Source organism: Monodelphis domestica, chromosome X, assembly GCF_027887165.1.
Source record: "Monodelphis domestica isolate mMonDom1 chromosome X, mMonDom1.pri, whole genome shotgun sequence".
Classification (NCBI taxonomy): Eukaryota; Metazoa; Chordata; class Mammalia; order Didelphimorphia; family Didelphidae; genus Monodelphis; species Monodelphis domestica.
Genome location: NC_077235.1, coordinates 26,479,119 through 26,504,004, shown reverse-complemented (window position 1 = coordinate 26,504,004; position 24,886 = coordinate 26,479,119). Strand labels below are relative to the sequence as shown.

At 41.0% G+C, this 24,886-nt stretch overlaps 2 long non-coding RNA genes across 2 annotated transcripts; one reads left to right on the top strand and one right to left on the bottom strand.

Annotated features, from left to right (window-relative positions):
• Positions 1-1,495: 1,495 nt before the first annotated feature.
• LOC130456087 (uncharacterized) lies at positions 1,496-14,703 on the bottom strand. Its single transcript, XR_008914395.1, has 3 exons — positions 8,831-14,703; positions 6,745-6,786; positions 1,496-6,409 (listed from the first exon to the last, which is right to left on the bottom strand). It is a non-coding gene; the product is annotated as an uncharacterized LOC130456087 (long non-coding RNA).
• Positions 14,704-18,301: 3,598 nt separating this feature from the next.
• On the top strand, positions 18,302-20,111 carry LOC103103939 (uncharacterized). The gene is made up of 4 exons (XR_474752.2): positions 18,302-18,499; positions 19,249-19,439; positions 19,714-19,830; positions 19,970-20,111. It is a non-coding gene; the product is annotated as an uncharacterized LOC103103939 (long non-coding RNA).
• The last annotated feature ends 4,775 nt before the right edge of the window (positions 20,112-24,886 follow it).

Genomic DNA, 24,886 nt, shown 5'->3' with positions numbered 1-24,886 from the left:
TCACCCTAGACAAAATAAAATACTTAGGAATCTATCTGCCGAGACAAGCACAGGAAACTATATGAACACAACTACAAAACACTCTCCACACAATTAAAACTAGGTCTAAACAATTGGAAAAACATTGATTGCTCATGGGTGGGACGAATTGCTATAATAAAAATGACAATCCTACCAAATTAATTTACTTATTTAATGCCATACTCATTGAACTACCAAACAACTTCTTTACTGAATTAGAAAGAAATATAACAAAGTTCATCTGGAAGAACAAAAGATCAAGAATATCCAGAGAAATCATGAAAAAAAAAATGCAAAGGAAGGAGGACTTGCAGTCCCAGATCTCAAACTATACTATAAAGCAGTGGTCATCAAAATAATTTGGTACTGGCTAAGTAACAGAAATGAGGATCAGTGGAATAAACTTGGGGTAAATGATTTCAGCAAGACAGTCTATGATAAACCCAAATATCCCAGTTTTGGGGACCAAAACCCACTTTTTGATAAAAAAAACTTCTGGGAAAATTGGAAGACAGTGTGGGAGAGATTAGGTTTGGATCAACATCTCACACCCAACACCAAGATAAACTCAGAATGGGCGAATGACCTGAATATAAAGAAGAAAACTATAAGCAAATTAGGTGAACACAGAATAGTATACTTGTCAGATCTTTGGGAAAGGAAAGACTTTAAAACCAAGCAAGAGCTAGAAAAAATCTCGAAATGTGAAATCAATAATTTTGATTACATCAAATTAAAAAGTTTTTGTACAAATAAAACTAATGCATCCAAAATTAGAAGGGAAGCAACCAGTTGGGAAACTATCTTCATCACAAAAACATCTGACAAAGGTCTAATTATTCAAATTTATAAAGAGCTAAAGCAGTTGTACAAAAAATCAAGCCATTCTCCAATTGAAATATGGGCAAGAGACATGAATGTGCAATTTTCAGTTAAAGAAACCAAAATTATTAATAAGCACATGAAAAATGCTCTAAATCTCTTATAATCAGAGAAATGCAAATCAAAACAACTCTGAGGTATCACCTCACACCTAGCAGATTGGCTAACATGACAGCAAAGGAAAGTAATGAATTTTGGAGGGGATGTGGCAAAGTGGGGACACTAATTCATTGCTGGTGGAGTTGTGAATTGATCCAACCATTCTGGAGGGCAATTTGGAACTATGCCCAAAGGGCGCTAAAAGACTGTCTGCCCTTTGATCTAGCATAGCATTGCTGGGTTTGTACCCCAAAGAGGTAAAAAGGAAAAAGACATGTACAAAAATATTCATAGCTGTGCTCTTTGTGGTGGCAAAAATTGGAAAATGAGGGGATGCCCTTTAATTGGGGAATGGCTGAACAAATTGTGGGATCTGTTGGTGATGGAATACTATTGTGCTCAAAGGAATAATAAAGTGGAGGAATTCCATGGAGACTGGAACAACCTCCAGGAATTGAGTGAGTGAAGCAGAGTGAGAGGAGCAGAACCAGGAAAACATTGTACACAGAAACTGATACACTGTGGTACAATCGAATGTAATGGACTTCTCCATTAGTGGCAATGCAATGACCCTGAACAACTCAGAGGAACCTATGAGAAAAACCACTATCCACATCCAGAGGAAACACTGTGGGAGTAAAAACACCAAAGAAAAACAACTGCTTGGATACATGGGTTGAAGGCATTTTGTTGGGGATGTAGACTCTAAATGAACATCCTAGTGTAAACAAAAACATGGAAATGGGTTCTGATCAAGGACACATGTAATACCCAATGAAATTGTGTGTTGGCTGCAGGAAGAGTGGGAAGAGGGGAAGGATGGAAATAATGTGATTATTGTAACCCAGAAGTAGTGTTCTAAATTGACTAAATAAACTTATTCAAATGGAAAAAAAATTTGAGAAGTTCTTGTCCAAGTCTTGTGGTTGCCATTAACTGTAAAAATTAAATTAGTCTCTAGTAATAAAAATATTATATTTTATGAGGTTTATTAAGGATTATTAAAAATCAAGGAATAAAAAAATACAAAATAAGAAACTGCATGCCCAGGGCTTATTAGCCCATTCAAAGCTTACTTACTACATCATTGCAATGGAAAAGAGAGAGATAGGTGTTACTGCCAGTTAAATACTAATTGTGATCTCACCCAGGTGGAGACTCAGGTGAGATTATAGGGAATTCTGGGAAATACCAAAGACTTCTGGGGATTGAAGTCTAGGGTTCAAAATCTCCATTTTTACAAAGGGCATGGAGATGAAAGATGGAGTAGCATTTGTAATGTACAACTAAAAAGAAAATCAGTTTTGATAAACTGTAAAGTACACAAAAGGGAGTAATGAATAATAAGTCTAAGAAGTAGGTTGGTGATATGACAGTAAAGGAAAATAATAATTGTTGGAGGGGATGTGGCAAAACTGGGATGCTAATGCATTGCTGGTGGAGCTGTGAACTGATCTAACCATTCTTAAATGGAATTTGAAATTATGCCCAAAGGGCAATAAAACAATGCATACTCTTTGATCCAGGAATACCGCTACTGGGTCTGTATCCCAAAAAGATTTTTAAAATTAGGAAAGGGCCAGTTGGTACAAAAACATTTATAGATGTGCTTTTTGTGGTGGCAAAGAATTTGAAACTAATGAGATGTCCCTCAGTTGGGGAATGGCTGAACAAATTGTGGTATGTGATGGTGGTGGAATACTATTGTGCTATAAGGAATGAGGGACAGGATGTTTTCAGAGACAGCTGGAAAGACCTACAAGAACTGATGCAGAGTGAAATAAGCAGAACCAGGAGAACACTGTACACAGTAACAGCAATATTGTGGAATAATCAAATGTGATAGACTTTGCTACTAACAAATAGCAATACAATGATCCAGGACCATTCTGAGGGACATATGACAACGAATGCTCTCCACCTCCAGGGAAAGAACTGTTGGAGTAAAAATGCAGATGGAAACATATATAGTACTTATTTGGGTATCTGATTTGGGGTTTGGGTTTTTATAAGATTATTATTCACTTGCAAAAATGAATAATATAGAAATATGTTTTGTGTGACAATACATGTACAACTCAGATTGAATTCCTTGTCAACTCTGGGAGGTGGGAGGGAAGAAGGGAAGGAGACACCATGAATCATATAAATTGGGAAAACTTATGTGTAGATTTATGATTAAAATAAAATAAATGTAATTTTTTTAAAAGTAGGTTGGGGCCAGGACATGAAGGATTTAAAGGCCAAAGACAATAGTTTGCTTCTGACATTAGGGGAAGTAGGAAGATCCTGGAGTTTATCAAGAAAGGAAGAGACATGGTCAGACCTACAATTTAAGAAAACCATCCTGGCAGCTCTGTGAAGGATGGATTTCAAAGAGGCAAGAATCAAGCCAGGTAGACCATTTAGGGCTATTTAGTAGGGTATGGCAATGATCTAGGCAAGCGCAGACAAGGGTAATGATCATATAAATGGAGAGAAAGGGAGGCATATGAGAGATGTCATGGAGGAAGAAACAACAAGGTGTGGCAACTTACTGGCTATGAAAGGGGAAGGAAAGCATGGAAGACAGTGAGGCCTAAAACAGTCACTCATCAAGTGTTTACTATGTGCCAGGCACTAGGCTACATGCTAGGGATACAAAGGCAAAAACAGTCCCTTATTTCAAGGAGCTCATTCCTTAATGAGGAAGAAAATATGTAAATAACAAGGAAAATGTGAGATAAAGACATTGCAAAATGGACACTAGGAGTCAAGGAGATGTGTAGAAGGAGACCATTAAAGGGCCTCTTACAGAAGGTGGAGTTTGAGTTGAATCTTGAAAAAAGGTAGGAGGCAGAGGTGAGAAAAAACACATTCCAGCTATGAGGAAAAGTCCATAAAAGGAGCAATTGAGATGGAACACCAAGTACAAGGAACAGTAAAAAGTCCAGGATTGGATCCAACAGTTGGGGGCTGAGCCAAGATGGAAGTTTAGCAGCAGCAAAAGCTGCAATCACTCTAAGAATCCTTTCAAACCATTCTTAAAATAGCACTTCAAAAAAACTGGAGTCATGGATTCAACAAGAGGACAGAGTGAGGTAAATCTCTTGAAGAAAACGGCTTGAAAGGTAGGCAGAAAGGGTCTATTTTTTAAAATCCTTACCTTCCATCTTAGAATCAATACTATGTATTGGTTCTAAGGCAGAAGAGTGGTAAGGGCTAGGCACAGCTATGACGTGTCTGAGGTGAGATTTGAACCCAGAACCTCCCGTCTCTAGGCCTGGCTTTCAATCCACTGAACCACCCAGATGCCCCCAGAAAGGGTCATTTGTAGAATAAGGGAAAATGAAGTAGAACTGTACACAGCAGAATGCATATTACTCACCCTCACCTACTGTGACAGTTTTCAAACCTCAGAATAAGCAGAATTTGAGATCCTGAGACCCTGCCTAAACCAACAGCACAGCACCCCATGCCCATGCCTTGAAATTCCAAAATCTGGCACCAGCCTGCAAGGAAGGCCCCAAAGTCCATAAAGCTTGGCTTGGTGAAGCCTTTGGTGAAGCTCCTAGCCCTAAAGCAAAATAGACCACAGTGCTCTGAGTCCTGCGAGCCAGTATGAGTCTCTAGCAGAAATCAGCAGTTTTAAGAACTCCCAGGTCATGGGCAAAAAAAGGCTGAGAAAATGAGCAAACAGCAAAAGAAATACCTAACCATAGACAAAGAAGAGCAAGGCACAGACTCAGTAGGGGACAGTGAGACCAAAGCAGACATATGCAGAACTTCAAAGAAAAATGAGGATTGGTGTCAGGCACTAGAAGAGCTCTAAAAGAAATTCAAAATCAAATAAGAGAGGTAGAAGAAAAATAGGGGAAAATGAAACTGTGTCAAAATAAAATAATAGCTTAAAAAGCAAAATTGGTCAAGTGGGAAAAGAGGCACAAAAGTTCAATGAAGAAAAGAGTTCCATGAAAAGCAGAATTGTCCAAATGGAAAACAAGGATCAAAAGGTCATGGAAGAAAATCATTGGGCAAATAGAAGATAATGATTTCAAAAAACAATAAAACAAAATCAAAAGAAGAAAAAAATAGGAAATATCTCATCAAAAAAATAACTAACCTGGAAAATAGATCCAGGAGAAACAATCTAAGAATTATTGGATTACTGTAAAGATTAAAGTTTAGGGGAGACTGAGGCAGGTAGAAATTAGTTTCTCTCTACAAGGAGTATTATATTTTTAGAGGTTTATTAAAAGTTAAGGATTAAAGAAAATACAGGATAAGAAAACATGTGTCCAGGCCACAGAGAGGCCTAGACACAACCTCACCTACATTATGAAAAGAGCCACATCTGCCCCAAAACACAAGTCCGAAAGAGACCTCAAAAGCCTTTGCAATCAGGTTAAATCCTTTCTTGATCTCGGACCAAGTGAGATTACTAGGCATTCTGGGGAAGTGGAGCAAAGGCTTGTGGGGATTGAAGTCCTGGATTCCAATCCATTTTTACATTCCTCCATTTGATCATTGTTGGGGGGCGAAGTTTCCCCAAAAAAGGATCATGAGAAAATAATCAACTTAAACATTACAGTAATTTGAGAATAAGAGAAAAAACCCCAATGATTGCTGAATGCATTGACAAAAAGCCAGTTAGGGGGCAGTCCCCTTTGGCATAAAAGTATACATACAAATAAATGTTCAATCAACTACACCCAAAGTTCAATTTTTTGTGCAGCTGGCTGGTCTGGAGGCTTCTTCATAGTATCTTCTCCAACAGTTCAGTTCTGGATTCAGAGAGGTAGCATCTTCTTTACCTAAAATTCTTCTCAAAAAGAATTTAAACTTTGCAATTTAAATAATGATATTTTTTACATTCCCCCCATTAAGAGGGTGATTAAAAAACCAGGATCACTTAGGGATGCATGGCTGAGGTATGAAGTATATGAATCAATTGGCAAGAGAAATAAAAAAAAAACCATCAGAAAAATCCAAAAGAAAAGAAAAAAATTTCTGGATGAAAATATAGACTATCAAAGACTTATATGTAAAAATTCCAAGTAAAAGAAAAATAAATCTATAACAGGTCCTTCAATCAGGGCCCAATCAAAATGATCTAAGCAATGATGCATTTACCCAGTCAGTAGCCAGGACTACAGAAAGCTGCAACACTAAGAGAGGCAGAAAAGAAAGGGACCAGATTATATGAGCCAAGTAGGAGTCAAGTTTGGGGATACTCGTCTGGGAGTATCTTCAGAGTGAGTGTGGACACAAGGAAGGCCTACATCTTAAGGCCTACATAAGTCAAGTGTTGCAACCCCAAGTCTCACACTAGGTTCAAAACCTTTGTATTGGCCTAGAAGTGCATCAATCCATCCTGGATTGGGTTTTCTTTGGCTCTGTCCAATGGCTCTTTTGTGCATATCTTGTCCTGGAATCAGACAGAATCATTAAGCAAAGTCCCATAATTTATTTAAATAATTAGTGGCATCATTTTTATAGTCACAAGCTTTTAGGGCATGCATTAGCAAATGTATCTTAAACTTGTAGTACTGAAAAATCAAAAGGTTAAAGAAAATCTTAATACTGGTGACATGTGCTTCAAATATAAAAAAGAGAGAGAAAAATAAAAAAAAAACTGAAAAAGTATATTGCACATGCAAGAAAAATATAATAATAAAAGAGCTTTTAAAATTAAAAAATGTAGCTTATAATCATTGACACTCTGTGTCAGTTAAGAAAATATAAAATGCAAGGCTTTCTCACCAAAAATGAGATCCATTTCCTCTTCATGTCTGGCCATGATCACTGTGAGTAGAAGGCAAATGAATTGAACAAGGTTAACAATTTTTCATTTTTAAAAATACAGTAGTACAAATATGTAGTATCAATATCCCCAAAATTCTCAATAGCCCAATTAATTACAATAGCAAACAAACACATTATCATATTTCACATAAGTTGCTGTATGGCATTTTAAAACCTATGAATTGCTGGCTATTTGTCACAGTTTTTACAAACGTAGCAAATCTTTCAACCTTGGTAATAAACATATTTTTAAATAAAGTAAAACTCATTTTGGGTTTAGAACATAATCAAGAAATCTATATATCATTCTGGTGGAAGTAAAATAGTGAGCTGAAGAGTATAAATAAATGGGTGCTCCTTTTTTGGAGGCTCTTTAGGGGTACAAATGCCCTGAGATTAACTGCCCCAACTTCCATTCACATATTTAGAAATGCTGGAAGGTTGAGGGTTATAAATAAAATGTATTTCACTTCAGCTACTAGAATGGGCCTTACGTGGTAGGGGTAGGCAAAATAACCAGAGATTGTTAAAAAAAATTACAAAAATCATATTTAAAAAACCTTAAAATCATTTGAGGTATTTAGCAAATTAAATTTTCCAAAGGCAGTTGTACAATTATAACCAGTTCTGAAGTCCATCCATGTGATAATTTACAAAGTCAAAATAGAAAGGCTGTTTTTTTTATATGGGCTTAATTACAATAATATTTGTTCAATAGTTATAGGGGAAAAGCAACAGAATTTTAAAACTCAGTACATTCAAAATAAATTCAATCAACCTTCAGGGTAACAGAATAATATCCAATCCAGTAATATATGAATTTAACATCACAAAGTTAAACCTTAAACAAAAAAATGCAATAGAATACAGAGATTTTTGAAGTTTGAAATGCCTCAAAATTTGTCCTTTAGTCTCTTTGAAGTTCTTTAGGTGTATTTTTTTTCTTTTAACCAATTATCCATTTAAATGTCTATTGTCCGAAGGCAGAGTGGAAAGGGCTAGGCAATGGGGCCTGAGCGATCTGCTCTGGGCCACACGGCCATGAAGTGTCTCAGGCCAGATTTCAACTAGAGACCTCCCGTCTCGGCCTGGCTCCCAGTTCGCTGGGCCACCCATTTGCCTCTTCAAAGTTAAAGTTGAATCTTTGGGCTGAGTCTGCTCCCAGACAGGCAGGTGAAGTCAATGAAATTACCAGAAGAGTCAAAAGGTATCCTTTTAAACAGCCCATTGCTATTAAGTTTCTGTTTGAAAAATCTGTTTCTTCTCCTCTGTGGGGTTTTCCTTAATGGACTTCCCTGACCAGCAGGGTCCCACAAGGGAAGGGGCTCACCTTTGTGATGGGACCTGAGGAGAGGTAGGAACCGAGAACCAGGGTGGAAATGAAAGACACGGACAAGTCAGTGGTTGGATAGGGCAGGCAAACCCTATGATACTCCCTTTGATAGGAGAGTATGAGTACAAAGGAACACGAGGTGGATGAGGAGATTAAGATAGGAAATGCAGGCCGAGATGGTTACAGCCTCGGGGAAGGAGAAGGTCAAGAGGAGAGAGAGACATAGTCATTAAGGAGCCCAGTGGAGCAACATGAAAGGGAGAAAGGCCAAGAGCCAAGAGCCAAGAGGAAGTTCATGGGTTTGCCTCTGAATTTATTCCTGTCCTGCCTGGGCGGTACTCCCAAGGACGTAGTACCCACATCACAAAGTATAGACAATTAAGATTGGGTGGCAAGGTAGAGGGAACACCTTTGGGCGTGTAGATTGCAAACCGTGGTGCTTTCCCAGGGAATTGAGTCCAAGCATGTTAATGAGTTTGTCTTAGCCAAGGGCCACATGGCCAGTTCAAGGTTACATTCACAAGCCTCATTGGTATAACCTTATGCTTGGAGACACAGTCGCCATACAGTCATTTATATTTCATAGATGTGAATATGCTTGGGATGCTACATCCTCTCCCTTTCTCTCTCCCCTACTATGATCCCTCCTCCTGCCCCAGTCCATGTGGAGCCCAGGCCACCCACGTGGAGCCAATACCCCCGTTTTGTTACCAGCTGATAGAAATGAGTCCGGAGCGATCTGCTTCAAGGAACTGGGTTTGTTGGGCAGGCAGGTCACCAGGTGATTGCAATCTTGGTTGAATCAGGTGGGCCAGGTGAGCGAGAGAATGACCGTGGGGTGGGCAGGGCCAGGAGCCGGAGTGTGGACAAAAAGGGCTGGGAGCTCAGGCACCAGGTGAGAGGCCAGGAGCAGAAGCAGGAGCCGGAGAGGGCCGCAGGCAGGAGCTGATCAAGATGGTTTTCTAAAAAGCATCTTGGAGAAAATCATTAAAAATATCATAAAAAATCATTATCTAGGCTAAAAAATTTGAGAAGTTCTCATCCAATCTAGTGGTCGCCAACTGTAAAGATTAAAATTTAGGGGAGACTGAGGCAGGTAGAAATTAGTTTCTCTCTACAAGGAGTATTATATTTTTAGAGGTTTATTAAAAGTTAAGGATTAAAGAAAATACAGGATAAGAAAACATGTGTCCAGGCCACAGAGAGGCCTAGACACAACCTCACCTACATTATGAAAAGAGCCACGTCTGCCCCAAAACGGAAGTCCAAAAGAGACCTCGAAAGCCTTTGCAATCAGGTTAAATCCCTTCTCGATCTCGGCCCAGGTGAGATTACAAGGCATTCTGGGGAAGTGAAGCAAAGGCTTGTGAGGATTGAAGTCCTGGATTCCAATCCATTTTTACATTGCCTGAAAGTCCTGATCAAAAGAAGCCCATACATCATATTACAAGAATTTATCAAAGCGAACTGCCCTGATATTCTTGAACAATAAGATAAACTAGAAATTGGAAGAATCCACAGATCACCCCCTAAAATAAATCACCAAATGACAACTACCAGGAATGTTATAGCCAAGTTCAAGAGCTCCCAGGTCAAGGAAAAGATACTGCAAAGAGACAGAAATAAACAATTGAGTTATCATAGAGCCCAGTCAGGATTACACATTATCTGGCAGCTTCTACAAAGAAGGATTGGAAGGATTGGAATATGATATTCTGGAAGGCAAGGGAATTCAGTTTACAACTAAGAATCACCTACTGTAAGATTTAAAATTAATGTGCAATAATAAAAATAATATATTTACTTTAAGGGATTTATTAATGATCATTAGAAATCAAGGAATAAAGAAGATACAAAATAAAGACCATGTGTCCATGGCTGATTAGCCATTTCAAAATCTCCACTCACTACCATAATGCTCACCAATAGTGACAAAAAGAGGGCAGGACCCGCCAGCTCCTTGCCTAATATCCCCTGTCTACAGGAAGTACATAAGGACAGGAAGTCAGTGGGCTCCTGGGAAATGTAGTTCTTTTTTAAGGGTAACATATTTTCAATTATTCATTCCCCCCTGAGATCTGTGGAAGACTGGTCTCTCCAATGGATCTTGTAAACATAACCAACTTTTAAATTACATTAATTTGAGGATCAGAGAAAAAGAGAACAAAACCAATGATTGTTAGGTACATTGATAAAAAGCCAGTTAGAGGGCAGTCCCCTTCAGCATAAGAGTATACATACAAAACAACTGCATCCAACCCCACACAGATCATCACATCCCAAAATTCACTCTGGATCTTCTGGTGCAGTGTGTGGTCTGTGGAGGCATCTTCATGGTGCCTGCTCTAAACAGTTCACTTTCTGGATTTGGAGAGATAGCATGTTTCTTAACCTAAAATTACTCTCAGAAGAATTTAAACTTTGCATTTTAAATTTAAATGTAAACATTGCATAGAATAGCTATACATTTTTCCCTGAAGCGAGTGTTGAAAAACACAGGAATCACTTAGGGATGCATGGCTGAGTTATGGAGGAATTAATTGGCAAGAGAAAAAAATCCGAAAATCCAAATAAAAGAGAAAAGATAACTTCTGGATTAATATAGGCTATCAAAGACTTATGTGTAAAAATTCTAAGTAAAAGAAAAATAAATTTATAACAGGTTCTTGAATCAGGGCCCAATTAAAGTAATTTCTATCCCACAAGTCTGTAGGACAAAATGCAATAATATTTCACTTACCCATTTGCAGCCAAGACTACAGGAAGTTGCCATACTATAAGAGAGAAAAGAGACTAGATTACAGGAACCAGGTAGGAGCCAAATTTGAGATACTTGGGAGAATGTGGGACAAGGAAGTCCTGCCTTTGACATATGTCAAAACAGCCGCAACCTCGAACCCCAAACAAGTTCAAGTCCTCTTGCCTTGGCTCAAAATTTCATCAATCCCATTAGGATTGGTTGGTCTCTTTGACCTTGTGCTTGATTGGCCCTATGCAGTTTAGCTTTGTGCTTCTATGGCACTGTGCAATGGCTCTTTTTATATTTCCTTCTCCTGGAACAAGAAAGAATCATTAAGCATAGTCCCATAATTTTTTTAAACAATCAATCAATGGTATCATTTTTATAGTCTAAAACTTTTTCTGTATGCATTAATATTATAGCAAATGTGATTTAAACGTATATTACTGCAAAATCAAAAAAGTTAAAGAAATCTTCCCAATACTGGTCACATGTGCTTCCAATACAAAAAGGAGAGTAAAAATAAGACTGAAATAGCATATTGCACATGCAAGCAAAAACAACAACAATAATAAAGTTTTAAAAATAAAAAAATATATAGCTTACAATCATTGACACTATGTCAGCTAAGGAAAGGTAGAGTACAAAGGTTTCTCACCCAAAAAATGAGATCCATTTCCTTTTCAAACTTCACCATGATCCACTGTTTACAAAGTAACAGTTTTTATAAAGAACAATAGTACAATAGGTAATGAATATTCAAGAAGTATCAAAATCCCCAAAGTTATAATAGCCCATTTAATGGCAATAGCAAACAAACCCAATATCCTTAGGATTCACATGAGTCTGCTGTATGGCATTTTAAAAATCTACGAATTGGGGGGAAGGTGGGTAGCTCAGTGGACTGAGAGCCAGGCCTAGAGATGGGAGGTCCTAGGTTCACATCTGGCCTCAGATACTTCCCAGCTGTGTGACCCTGGGCAAGTCACTTAACCCCCATTGCCTAGCCCTTACCACTCTTCTGCCTTGGAGTCAATTGAGTCCAAGACGGAAGGTAAGGGTTTAAAAAAATCTATGAATTGGTGGATATTTGTCACAATTTTTATAAACATAGTAAATCTTTCAAAGTTTCAAAATAAAAATAATATTTTTAAACAAAGTAAAATTTATTTGGATCTAGATCATCACCAAGAAATCTAGATTGTTCTGGTGGAAGTAAAGTAAACTGAAGGGTTTTGCAGGAGCTCTTTTTGGCTTCCTGCCTTATAAGACACTTTGGTAGGAACATTTCTTTGTTTCTCTACCTTTAATACAATATTCTTTCTAATAGAAATAAATAAATCCACTTAGAAACCACTAGTTAATTAAAATTACTTCTGAAGACCCCTTAGAATTACCATTTTAATTCTTAGTTCATTAAATTCTCCAAATGTTGTTAGCCAGATTGAGTCCATCCATCATCTATGTGACAATTAACAAATACAAAATGGAAAAAAAGCTGTTTATTGGCTTTTACAATATTTTGATCAGTATAGTTATAGGGGAAAGGTAACAGAATATATCTAATAGTTAAAACACATTAGATTAAACTGATTAAGTATAACAGAATAGTATTGAATACATTAATATATGAACTTAAAACAACAAAATTAAATCTTAAAACAATCAGCAAAATACAATAAAATACAGACACTTTCATAAAACAATGGAGTCTGAAGAGGCTTAAAATTTTCACCTCCAGACTCTCTCAAGTTCCTTTCTCTATCTGTTCAGATTCCTTTTGTCAGAATCGTGGGGTTTCCCATAGAGAGAGAGAACGTGGATTTGAGGAATCTCAAACTGGATGAATCTTAGAGACTGGGTAGGCCCAAATGAGAAAGGGTTGTAGGGAGATGAATTTCTCCCCTGAATCTCAGGCAAGATAAGTGAAAGGATCAGTGCACTCATGAATGGTAGAAGCTATTTGAAATAGGCAAGGTACTGCTCTTTTATAGAGTTTACCATGCTTGTAATTTACTTCCTGTTTGGAAAAGTAACTTCCTTCTTCCCTTCCCCCCTGAGGTAAAACACTAGTTTCCCCAGAGGGAGGGAGGTAGCTAATTGTTGCCCAAGGAAAATACACTCTGGTTTTTACCAGCATTCTGAAGAGTGGATCCAAGGACTCCTAGCTTCTCCACAGCAGTTACCAGCAGCCCAGCAGGAACACAATAGTAGTCGGGGTTGGGGCCAGAGATCAGGAGGATGATTCAGGAGTAGGAGCAAGCAGCATCAGGAAAAGAAGCAATGCCAGAAGTAGCAGCGAGGACCTGAGGAACACGGGCTCAAGCAGATGTGCAAGAGAAGTGGCTTATCTCTTCTTTGCCAAGAGTCCCCTGGCTAAAAATAGCCTGGCCAGTAGGGAGGGAAACTGGGCAAAAAGTAGGGAAATAAAAAACAAACAAACAAACATACAAACTGGCAGGAGCAGGGCAGCAGCTCCAAAGAGACGGTGGGTGGATGGTGGAGTGGGCAAAAAGCCTTGGCAGGAGAAATATGGCTTAAAATTTATCTAGCCTATCTTTAAAAAATTGAGAGTTTTTCTCATTCCTTCTGGTTGCCAAAAACTATAAAAATTAAAATTAATGTCAAATAATAAAAATGTTATATTTTAGGAGATTTATTAAATGATCATTAGAAATCAAGGAATAAAAAAGATACAAAATAAAGACCACATGTCCATGGATGATTAGCCATTTCAAAATCCCCACTCACCACCACCATGCTCGCTGACAGAGCCAAAAAGAGGGTGGGACCCTCCAGGTACCCGTCTAATATCCCTGTCTACAGGAAGTACATAAGGACAGAAAGTAAGAGGGTTCCTGGGAAATGTAGTTCTTTTTAAATGTAACAGATTTTCAATTATACACTACCCATTAAAACTGAGTATATTCTTTCAGAGGAAAATGGTCATTAAATAAAATAGAAGATTTCCAAACATTCTTATTGAAAAGACCATATCTTAAAAGAAAGTCTGATGTACAAATACAAAATTCAAGAGAGGCATAAAAAGGTAAATTAAAAAAAAGAATATTTGAGGGACTCACTAAGGTCAAATTGCTTATATTCTTACATGGAAAGATATTTGTAAATCTTAAAATCTTAACATTTTTATCATTAAAAAAGTAGTTAGAAGAAGGATACTTACCCAGAGGATGAGGTAGTAAGTTGTTTACACAGGAGAGTTTGGAAGATGAGTTCAGAGATAAAGAGAGAGCATTCTGTTCTGGACCTACTAAGTCTGACATAACAATGAGATATACATTATAAAATAGCTAATATGCGTTTGATAATGCTCTACCAGGGCTTGGGAAGAGACAAGGACCAGATATATAGATTTGTGAAATATCTTCATAAAGATAAAGTAAGAACAATTTGATAAAACACTTAGTTTAATTTGAGGAGTACAGATAGAAAATAGAAAGGAGAAAAGAGAGATTATTACTCTAATACCTTATAACTATACCTAAATTCCTAATCCTACCTAAAATTTCTAAAAGACCCTACTCTAAACATTTTTAAGGACAGGTTCTTCTGCCTGGCAAACCAGGCCTAACTATCTACACTGCCTACCTAGAAATTAATTCACTAACTAACTACCTATACTAATAAATAAAAAGCCACCATCTACAAACTCTTTAAATCCATTTCTCTATCCCAATTTCAATAGTAAAAAGCAAGACAGACTTACCTCCTGCTCTCTAGGGATCCAGAGACAAAAAGCTCCACTGTCAACTGAATCCTTCCTTATATATCTTCCTCGTCTCCTAGGTAATGGAATCTTCAGCTCTATCTCACAAACACTTGTCAGTTCCCTTGTACTTAGAATTCCATCTGCTCTTAAAGAGACAGAGGGCAAGATTAAGAAAATTTGTTTAACAAAGGTAAGAGTTTTTTTTTAAACCCTTACCTCCCATCTTAGAATCCATACTGTGTATTGGTTCCACCAACACAAAAGAGGCAGAAAAGGGGTAAGGGCTAGGCAATGAGGGTTAAGTGATTTGCCCAGGGTCACACAGCTGGGAAATGTTTGAGGCCAGATTTGAACCTAGGACCTCCTGTCTCTAGGCTTGGCTCTCAATCCACTGAGCTACCCAATTGCCCCTAAGGGTTTTCTTTAAAAAGGAGACCAAGAAAAAACTTGTAAGTTAACAGTGTTAAATGCAGCAGAGAGATTGAGAACGATGAGGATGGAGAAAAAGGCTTCTATTAAGAGATCACTGGTAAATAGTGATAGTAGTTTCAATTGAGTAATGATGTCAGAAGACCATAAAGGCTGAGAAGCAAATAGAATGGGCAGCTAAGCAGTTCAATGGATAGAGAGCCAGGTCTAGAGATGGGAGGTCCTGGGTTCAAATCTGGCCTCAGACACTTCCTAGCTGTGTGACCCTGGACAAGTCACTTAACCACCATTGTTTAGCTCTTACCACTCTTCTGCCTTGGAAGCAATACTTAGTATTGATTCTAAGACATAAAGTAAGAGGTTTTTTTTAAAGTGAGTAGGAAGAAAGGAAGTAGAGGCTTCAAAATGGCCTTGAAGAATAAGAGAAAAGAAAATCTTGGAAGAAGCATATCCCTTCACTATCTTATTCTTAAATGAAAACAATTCTATTTCTCTACTATACACAGACAGGCACACACACACATTTGGAGTTGCATGACCCAAATTCAAATCCTAGCTATCTGACCTTAAATAAATTATTTAATTTCAATGGGCCTCAGTTTCCTTGTGTGTAAAGTACAAGAGTTGGACAAGGTGACTTGTTAAATCTCTTCCACTCTAGATAGATGATGCTGTTATAATAGCTAGTCATCTCCCAGAGACCCACGCTAACAGGAGGGAATATAAATTCAGATGATCCAAAATCGTAGATCACCTCAAAGGAGTCTTTCTTTGATTTGGGAATGTACGATAACATTTGTTCAGAGCTAGGTAAGATGCAAGGGGCACAAAAGCTTTTTCTCTCAGGAGCAGTTCTTTACATTTAAAGAATGCGACAAGCCCAGATGTCACAAGGCAAGTGTATTAATTAGAATTTTGAACTCTTGGACTTCATCCCCCAGAAGTCCTTCAGTATTTCCCAGAATTCCTCTCCTGTCTCCACCACGTTGTGTGGCCACATTTGTATAACTTTCTGGGATTCCTCCCTCTCTCTCTTCTTTCTCTATTCATGGTTGAGTTAGGCAGGTTTTTACTCTGGCTTTTTATTATAGTTGTTATTAATAAATCTTATAAATATAATACTTGAATTATTATATATTAATTTTAATTCCCACAGAAGCATATGTTAAGAAGAAGAGGCATTTTCCATTCAGGAGACCCCCAAGGTAGAAATAGGTGCAGCTGATCGTAGTGTGGAAAAGTGTGGCCATAAATACCTGGTGTATCATGTGCGTGTCATACCCCAGTAACAATCGGACCCCACTAACGAGCAGGCCATCTGGCCCGTCTCTGTTCTTTCCCGCCAAAGCATCTCAAAGAGAACCACTTCCCAGCCCCCCCTCCCCAATGACGAGGGGATCACTCAGAAACTGACAATGGTAGCAATAGTGTTTCTTCTACACCAGTATTTCAAATACCTGTCATTTCCATTGGGGTCGTATTCCCTCCGCTGATGCATATAGCCACTGTTTGATAGGTTAGGAATTATATACATACATATCTATTACTTATAGAGCATTTTACATAGACTATTTCATTTGCATCTCATAATAATCCGGTGAGGCTGTTCCTTTAGCTATGATAATCTCCATTTTACAGATGAGGAAACTGAGGGGCAAAGAGGCCACGTGAGTTGCCAGGGGTCACACAGTGGGTCAAAGGAGTGCTTGAGTACAGCCCTGAGGAATAAGTGAAAAGGAAATCCCAGAAGGAGCACCTGGCCCCCAAATCTCTGCACAGGTAAAGACAGAACTTCATTCATGTAGTGTAAACACAGGGTATTCCCAGCCCTTCTGGCGGGGCTGAAAAGCAGACTGTTTGCTCCACCGCCCACCTGGCTTGAAGTCTCCGGCGAGCCTGGTCCTCTAGGCCTCACCGTGATTCTCCAGGCCTGCATCTCTATGCTTTTGACTTTTTCCTGTGAAGCAGCCAAAACTATCTCATACTCGGGGGGTTGGGGTTGGATTTCTCTTACTTAATCATAAGCAGACCGGAGGCCAAGGACACAGGCTTCTCTGAACTGTGTTGGCCACCGTATTCTCCTTCAGAAGATAGGGGCTCTCTAGATCTAAGAGTTGACGCCTGTCCTACTGATTGCGGGGAACATTCCAGAGACCTACAAGTCCAAGCCAGATATTCCATGGTCACAGAAACTGAATGATCTAATGATCTCTTCTAGGCCTCACATACTTTAATTCCTGACTGCCACTGTGTGGCTTTGGACCAGTCATTTGACCCTGTGACTGATTCCTCATCTGCCAAATGATGACTAAAATGGCGGTTCCTTGATCACTCAGAGGATGCAGCAAGGCCCAAAAAGGGAAAGACACACACCGGATATTGACGGCGTGCAAAATTAGGCCTTGCCGAGGACTCAGGCCTGCTGGCTTCCCACCCAGGACCCTTACTATTCTCTCCACCACTGCTCCAGGAAAAGAGCCGTTTTCAATCTGGTTTGGTTGATGGGTTCTTTTGTTATTTAGACCATTCCCCTGAGCCCAACATCTTTGCATCCTCCCTCCCTACCATGGAACAGGGATATGAATATGGTGCCGTGCTCAGGGCACCAGCAGTGCATGTCTGCAGCACCCCTTCACCTGCCACTCGGATCCAGTCTCCTCTTTATGGATCCAGGTATTGCCTCGTCCAGGGTCCCTGGCCCAAGGAAAGGGCTTCTCTGAAGCCTGTCTGGCCTAGTGAACTCTGCTTCTTCTCCATCCCTGTGACCCTTAATGTCTGCCCGACTCACTGACCCAGTACAGTACTGTGGCTGCTGCACTGTGATCTCGGGGGTGTGTACGGGTGGCTAGGGCCACGTTAGGGAGGGGAGAGATGCCAAACCCCTTTAAAGGTGGGTCCAGACCTGACACCTCCTCTATAAGTCCTTAAATGGCATATTACACCAACATGGCAAATTTTCAGGAAGGAAATACTGATTGGTGGAAACAAGGACAATTTCATCATGCACCAGAAAGGGAAAAATTCCAGAGGCCAGAGTAACTTCAGGAGCTTAGCCTCAGGTAGAACTCCCTTTAGAGAACATGGTTTTTGAACCCCTGCTTCTCACATATAGGATTTTTTTTTCACTCAATTGTCGCCACGGCGATGAATCCAAAAGTCCTTTCTAAGGAAAAAATAACCAATCAAATGAGGCTTGGGGGGTGGGGTAGGCAAAGCAAGGCCTATGACAAGAGCATTGTCTCATGATGTCATAATGGTGGTCAGAATCAATAAAAGCTCACCACGTAGGCAGTTGGTGTGGTATTAGTCAAAGCCACTGACCTGAGAGCATCAAAGGATCAGGGGCTATGGACGATGTTCAAGAGTACCCAACGTACATACGGTACCTGGGATACCATGACTTTCAAAGCTTCAAGAAGTACAGAGTATGCCAAGGGAATAAAGGACTTGAAGTTTTTGAAGTCATTGATGGGAGTGAAATGTAAGTACAAGCTAAAACATGACTTATCATATATCTATCATGTGGGTATATACATACATATATATATAGGCATATGCGTACACCTCGGTATATATATATTTATTATGTGTATGTGTATATATGGGTATCATATACATTCATAGACTTATAAGAACATCATTAGCATCTTCAGAAGGGTGGGCCCTCTTGGCTGGATCCCATCTACCCTCCCTTGGAACAGACTATGCTCTTTATCTGGCCTCTGTGTTATTGTGGGGTTTTTGTTGTTGATGTTGTTGTTCTCCTCCATCCCCTTTTGGAAGTAATTTGTGTGTATTTCTGACTGTACCCCCCAAAAAAAAATCCTTCAGTAAAAAAAAACGCCTGTTGTTTGATGAATTTTCTTTAACTTCTGGCTGTTCTTTTCTGAGGCTCAGGGAGCAACTAGTATTTTTTTTCCAAACTACTTTTTGTCACTGTTACAGTTGTAAATAAAGTTTGAAAACGCTTTCCACTTTGAAAAAAAAAACTTACCTTAGCAACAGATTTGCCCTCCCCTCTCCTCCAAGTGTTATAAGGGCCAAACTGGAAAAGAATGTATAAAGCTCAATGAAATGTTTAACCAACCGCGTCCCTTCACTTCCTCTTGGGGGAGAAGCCATGCTAACCACTCACTAGGCCTAGGGATACAGGAAGCAAGGAAACCTTAGGAGACTACTGAAGTCTAAACAAATTGATCATGAGCATATTTTTGAAACTTTTTTGTCTAGACCTGAAGAAAGAATATGTGGAGAACAAGTTTATATTTCTGAAGGAGAGATGATTAAATCTGGAGAAAAACGCAAGGAAGATAGGAAACACGGGGAGAAATACTTGGGAATGACAGCCAGATTAGAAAAAGAGTCAGCCAAGTTCCCAAACAAAAATGACAATACTCAAGTGAAGAACGAGACTACTGCATGTATGTACACCATCCCTCCCTAATAGTCATTTGTTATTATAGTAACCGTAAAAAGAAAGAGAACGTGTTTTCTAGATTTCTTCACTCGTTTACAAAGGGAGAGAAGTAAAGACAGGTTAATTTGTTGGGGGAAATTCCAGTCACCAACCGTTCCATCCACAACAGTCGTTTTTCAGCTGATGAGAATCTCTCCAAGAAGAAGAAAGCAGCTTAAGTGATGGGCAAATAATTTACCTGATCCTAATGTGTGGTTCTTCCTTTTCCTTCTTCCTAGTTCTAGATTCTATATTTGGTGAGTTACCTCCAAAGTCTACAATCAAGATAAATCTCCTCTTCCCCAAACCTTCATTTCCCAATCAGAGAAAGAGCTACTTCAAAATGTCTGTCTAAAGTAAGTAGCTGGATGGAAAGCCACTGGGGCCCTTTCAGAGCTAAGCTATGAAAACGTTGTCTCTCATAGAAAAAAAATCCAGTGAAAATGCTCCTGAGCCACCTAGAATTCTAACGCGCCTCTCTTTTTGTCTTGCAAGGAAGGGGATAAAATGTGGGGATTTCGTGGAGCCAGGGATTCTGGGAGCAACATCACTTCTTCTGGCACTGAACGACTTATCATTTGTGTTTCCTACATACCTCTGCACCTCTAAAACGTGAATTAAAAACTGTCATCCTCAACTTGGGCAGATTCACTCTGTTTCACTGAAATAGAACCAAAACTAGCACAGTCATGACATGTGTGTGTGTGTGTGTTTCTGCAGGGGAACATATCTGAGAAGGAAGGAGCCGGAGAATGGGATCCCAGCTTACCCTGCTGTAACAGCCTAGGACAAGTAAGTCACTCGGCATCTCCGGATCCTCACCCAAGCCAGAAAGGATCCCCCACGCCGATGAGCTTATATCTCAGAGGCCGGTTCAAATGCCAACATGCCCTGCAGACCCTGATCCAGCCATTGTGCCGGACGTATTAGTTTTAGCATCATTCAGAAGATTCAAATTGTATTTTCTCACATGATCAGACAACCCTTTAAGGGAATCATTACCACTGAGGGGTGGCTATCATGTCCATTTTAGGGATGGAAAGAGACAAGATGGAAACCTACATGTGACTCCAGAACTTTTTCTACATTTTTAAGCCCTCACCTTCCATCTTAGATGCAATACTGTATGTGGGTTCCAAGGCAGAATGGAGTGGTAAGGGCTAGGTGATGGGGGTGAAGTGACTTGTCCAGGGTCACACAGTTAGGAAGGATCTTAGGTCACATTTGAACCCAAGACCTCCTATCTCTACGCCTGGCTCTCAAGCCACTGAGCCACCCAGCTGCCTCCTTTTCTACATATTTTAAGCCCTCACCTTCCATCTTAGAAGCAATACTGTGTATTCGTTCCAAGGCAGAATGGAGTGGTAAGGGCTAGGCAATAGGGGTGAAGTGACTTGTCCAGGGTCACACAGTTAGGAAGGGTCTTAGGTCACATTTGAACCCAAGACCTCCTATCTCTACACCTGGATCTCAAGCCACTGAGCCACCCAGCTGCCTCCTTTTCTACATTTTTTAAGCCCTCACCTTCCATCTTAGAAGCAATACTGTATGTTGGTTCCAAGGCAGAATGGAGTGGTAAGGGCTAGGCAATGGGGGTGAAGTGACTTGTCCAGGGTCACACAGTTAGGAAGGGTCTTAGGTCACATTTGAACCCAAGACCTCCCATCTCTACGCCTGGATCTCAAGCCACTGAGCCACCCAGCTGCCTCCTTTTCTACATATTTTAAGCCCTCACCTTCCATCTTAGACGCAATACTGTGTATTGGTTCCAAGGCAGAATGGAGTGGTAAGGGCTAGGCAATGGGGGTGAAGTGACTTGCCCAGGGTCACACAGTTAGGAAGGGTCTTAGGTCACATTTGAACCCAAGACCTCCTATCTCTACGCCTGGATCTCAAGCCACTGAGCCACCCAGCTGCCTCCTTTTCTACATTTTTAAGCCCTCACCTTCCATCTTAGGAGCAATACTGTATATTGGTTCCAAGGCAGAATGGAGTGGTAAGGGCTAGGCAATGGGGGTGAAGTGACTTTTCCAGGGTCACACAGTTAGGAAGGGTCTTAGGTCACATTTGAACCCAAGACCTCCCATCTCTACGCCTGGCTCTCAAGCCACTGAGCCACCCAGCTGCCTCTTTTTCTACATATTTTAAGCCCTCACCTTCCATCTTAGAAGCAATACTGTATGTTGGTTCCAAGGCAGAATGGAGTGGTAAGGGCTAGGCAATGGGGGTGAAGTGACTTGTCCAGGGTCACACAGCTAGGAAGGGTCTTAGGTCACATTTGAACCCAAGACCTCCCATCTCTACACCTGGATCTCAAGCCACTGAGCCACCCAGCTGCCTCCTTTTCTACATATTTTAAGCCCTCACCTTCCATCTTAGAAGCAATACTGTATGTTGGTTCCAAGGCAGAATGGAGTGGTAAGGGCTAGGCAATGGGGGTGAAGTGACTTGTCCAGGGTCACACAGTTAGGAAGGATCTTAGGTCACATTTGAACCCAAGACCTCCCATCTCTACGCCTGGATCTCAAGCCACTGAGCCACCCAGCTGCCTCCTTTTCTACATATTTTAAGCCCTCACCTTCCATCTTAGACGCAATACTGTATGTTGGTTCCAAGGCAGAATGGAGTGGTAAGGGCTAGGCAAAGGGGGTGAAGTGACTTGTCCAGGGTCACACAGTTAGGAAGGGTCTTAGGTCACATTTGAACCCAAGACCTCCTATCTCTACGCCTGGATCTCAAGCCACTGAGCCACCCAGCTGCCTCCTTTTCTACATATTTTAAGCCCTCACCTTCCATCTTAGAAGCAATACTGTGTATTCGTTCCAAGGCAGAATGGAGTGGTAAGGGCTAGGCAATGGGGGTGAAGTGACTTGTCCAGGGTCACACAGCTGGGAAGTGTCTTAGGTCACATTTGAACCCAAGACCTCCCATCTCTACGCCTGGCTCTCAAGCCACTGAGCCACCCAGCTGCCTCCTTTTCTACATATTTTAAGCCCTCACCTTCCATCTTAGAAGCAATACTGTGTATTGGTTCCAAGGCAGAATGGAGTGGTAAGGGCTAGGCAATGGGGGTGAAGTGACTTGTCCAGGGTCACACAGTTAGGAAGGGTCTTAGGTCACATTTGAACCCAAGACCTCCCATCTCTACGCCTGGATCTCAAGCCACTGAGCCACCCAGCTGCCTCCTTTTCTACATATTTTAAGCCCTCACCTTCCATCTTAGAAGCAATACTGTATGTTGTTACCAAGGCAGAATGGAGTGGTAAGGGCTAGGCGATGGGGGTGAAGTGACTTGTCCAGGGTCACACAGTTAGGAAGGGTCTTAGGTCACATTTGAACCCAAGACCTCCCGTCTCTACGCCTGGATCTCAAGCCACTGAGCAACCCAGCTGCCTCCTTTTCTACATTTTTAAGCCCTCACCTTCCATCTTAGAAGCAATACTGTATGTTGTTACCAAGGCAGAATGGAGTGGTAAGGGCTAGGCAAAGGGGGTGAAGTGACTTGTCTAGGGTCACACAGGAAGGGTCTTAGGTCACATTTGAACCCAAGACCTCCTATCTCTACGCCTGGCTCTCAATCCACTGAGCCACCCAGCTGCCTCCTTTTCTACATATTGTAAGTCCTCACCTTCCATCTTAGACGCAATACTGTATGTTGGTTCCAAGGCAGAATGGAGTGGTAAGGGCTGGGCGATGGGGGTGAAGTGACTTGTCCAGGGTCACACAGTTAGGAAGGGTCTTAGGTCACATTTGAACCCAAGACCTCCCATCTCTACGCCTGGATCTCAAGCCACTGAGCCACCCAGCTGCCTCCTTTTCTACATATTTTAAGCCCTCACCTTCCATCTTAGAAGCAATACTGTATGTTGGTTCCAAGGCAGAATGGAGTGGTAAGGGCTAGGCAATGGGGGTGAAGTGACTTCTCCAGGGTCACACAGCTGGGAAGTGTCTTAGGTCACATTTGAACCCAAGACCTCCCATCTCTACGCCTGGATCTCAAGCCACTGAGCCACCCAGCTGCCTCCTTTTCTACATATTTTAAGCCCTCACCTTCCATCTTAGAAGCAATACTGTATGTTGGTTCCAAGGCAGAATGGAGTGGTAAGGGCTAGGCAATGGGGGTGAAGTGACTTGTCCAGGGTCACACAGTTAGGAAGGGTCTTAGGTCACATTTGAACCCAAGTCCTCCCATCTCTACACCTGGATCTCAAGCCACTGAGCCACCCAGCTGCCTCCTTTTCTACATATTTTAAGCCCTCACCTTCCATCTTAGAAGCAATACTGTATGTTGGTTCCAAGGCAGAATGGAGTGGTAAGGGCTAGGCAATGGGGGTGAAGTGACTTGTCCAGGGTCACACAGTTAGGAAGGGTCTTAGGTCACATTTGAACCCAAGACCTATCTCTACGCCTGGATCTCAAGCCATTGAGCCACCCAGCTGCCTCCTTTTCTACATTTTTAAGCCCTCAACTTCCATCTTAGACGCAATACTGTATGTTGGTTCCAAGGCAGAATGGAGTGGTAAGGGCTAGGCAAAGGGGGTGAAGTGACTTGTCCAGGGACACACAGTTAGGAAGGGTCTTAGGTCACATTTGAACCCAAGACCTCCAATATCTACGCCTGGATCTCAAGCCACTGAGCCACCCAGCTGCCTCCGTTTCTACATATTTTAAGTCCTCAACTTCCATCTTAGAAGCAATACTGTGTATTGGTTCCAAGGCAGAATGGAGTGGTAAGGGCTAGGCAATGGGGGTGAAGTGACTTGTCCAGGGTCACACAGTTAGGAAGGGTCTTAGGTCACATTTGAACCCAAGACCTCCCATCTCTACACCTGGATCTCAAGCCACTGAGCCACCCAGCTGCCTCCTTTTCTACATATTTTAAGCCCTCACCTTCCATCTTAGAAGCAATACTGTGTATTGGTTCCAAGGCAGAATGGAGTGGTAAGGGCTAGGCAATGGGGGTGAAGTGACTTGTCCAGGGTCACACAGTTAGGAAGGGTCTTAGGTCACATTTGAACCCAAGACCTCCCATCTCTACGCCTGGCTCTCAAGCCACTGAGCCACCCAGCTGCCTCCTTTTCTACATTTTTAAGCCCTCACCTTCCATCTTAGAAGCAATACTGTATGTTGTTTCCAAGGCAGAATGGAGTGGTAAGGGCTAGGCAATGGGGGTGAAGTGACTTGTCCAGGGTCACACAGTTAGGAAGGGTCTTAGGTCACATTTGAACCCAAGACCTCCTATCTCTACGCCTGGATCTCAAGCCACTGAGCCACCCAGCTGCCTCCTTTTCTACATATTTTAAGCCCTCACCTTCCATCTTAGAAGCAATACTGTGTATTCGTTCCAAGGCAGAATGGAGTGGTAAGGGCTAGGCAATGGGGGTGAAGTGACTTGTTCAGGGTCACACAGTT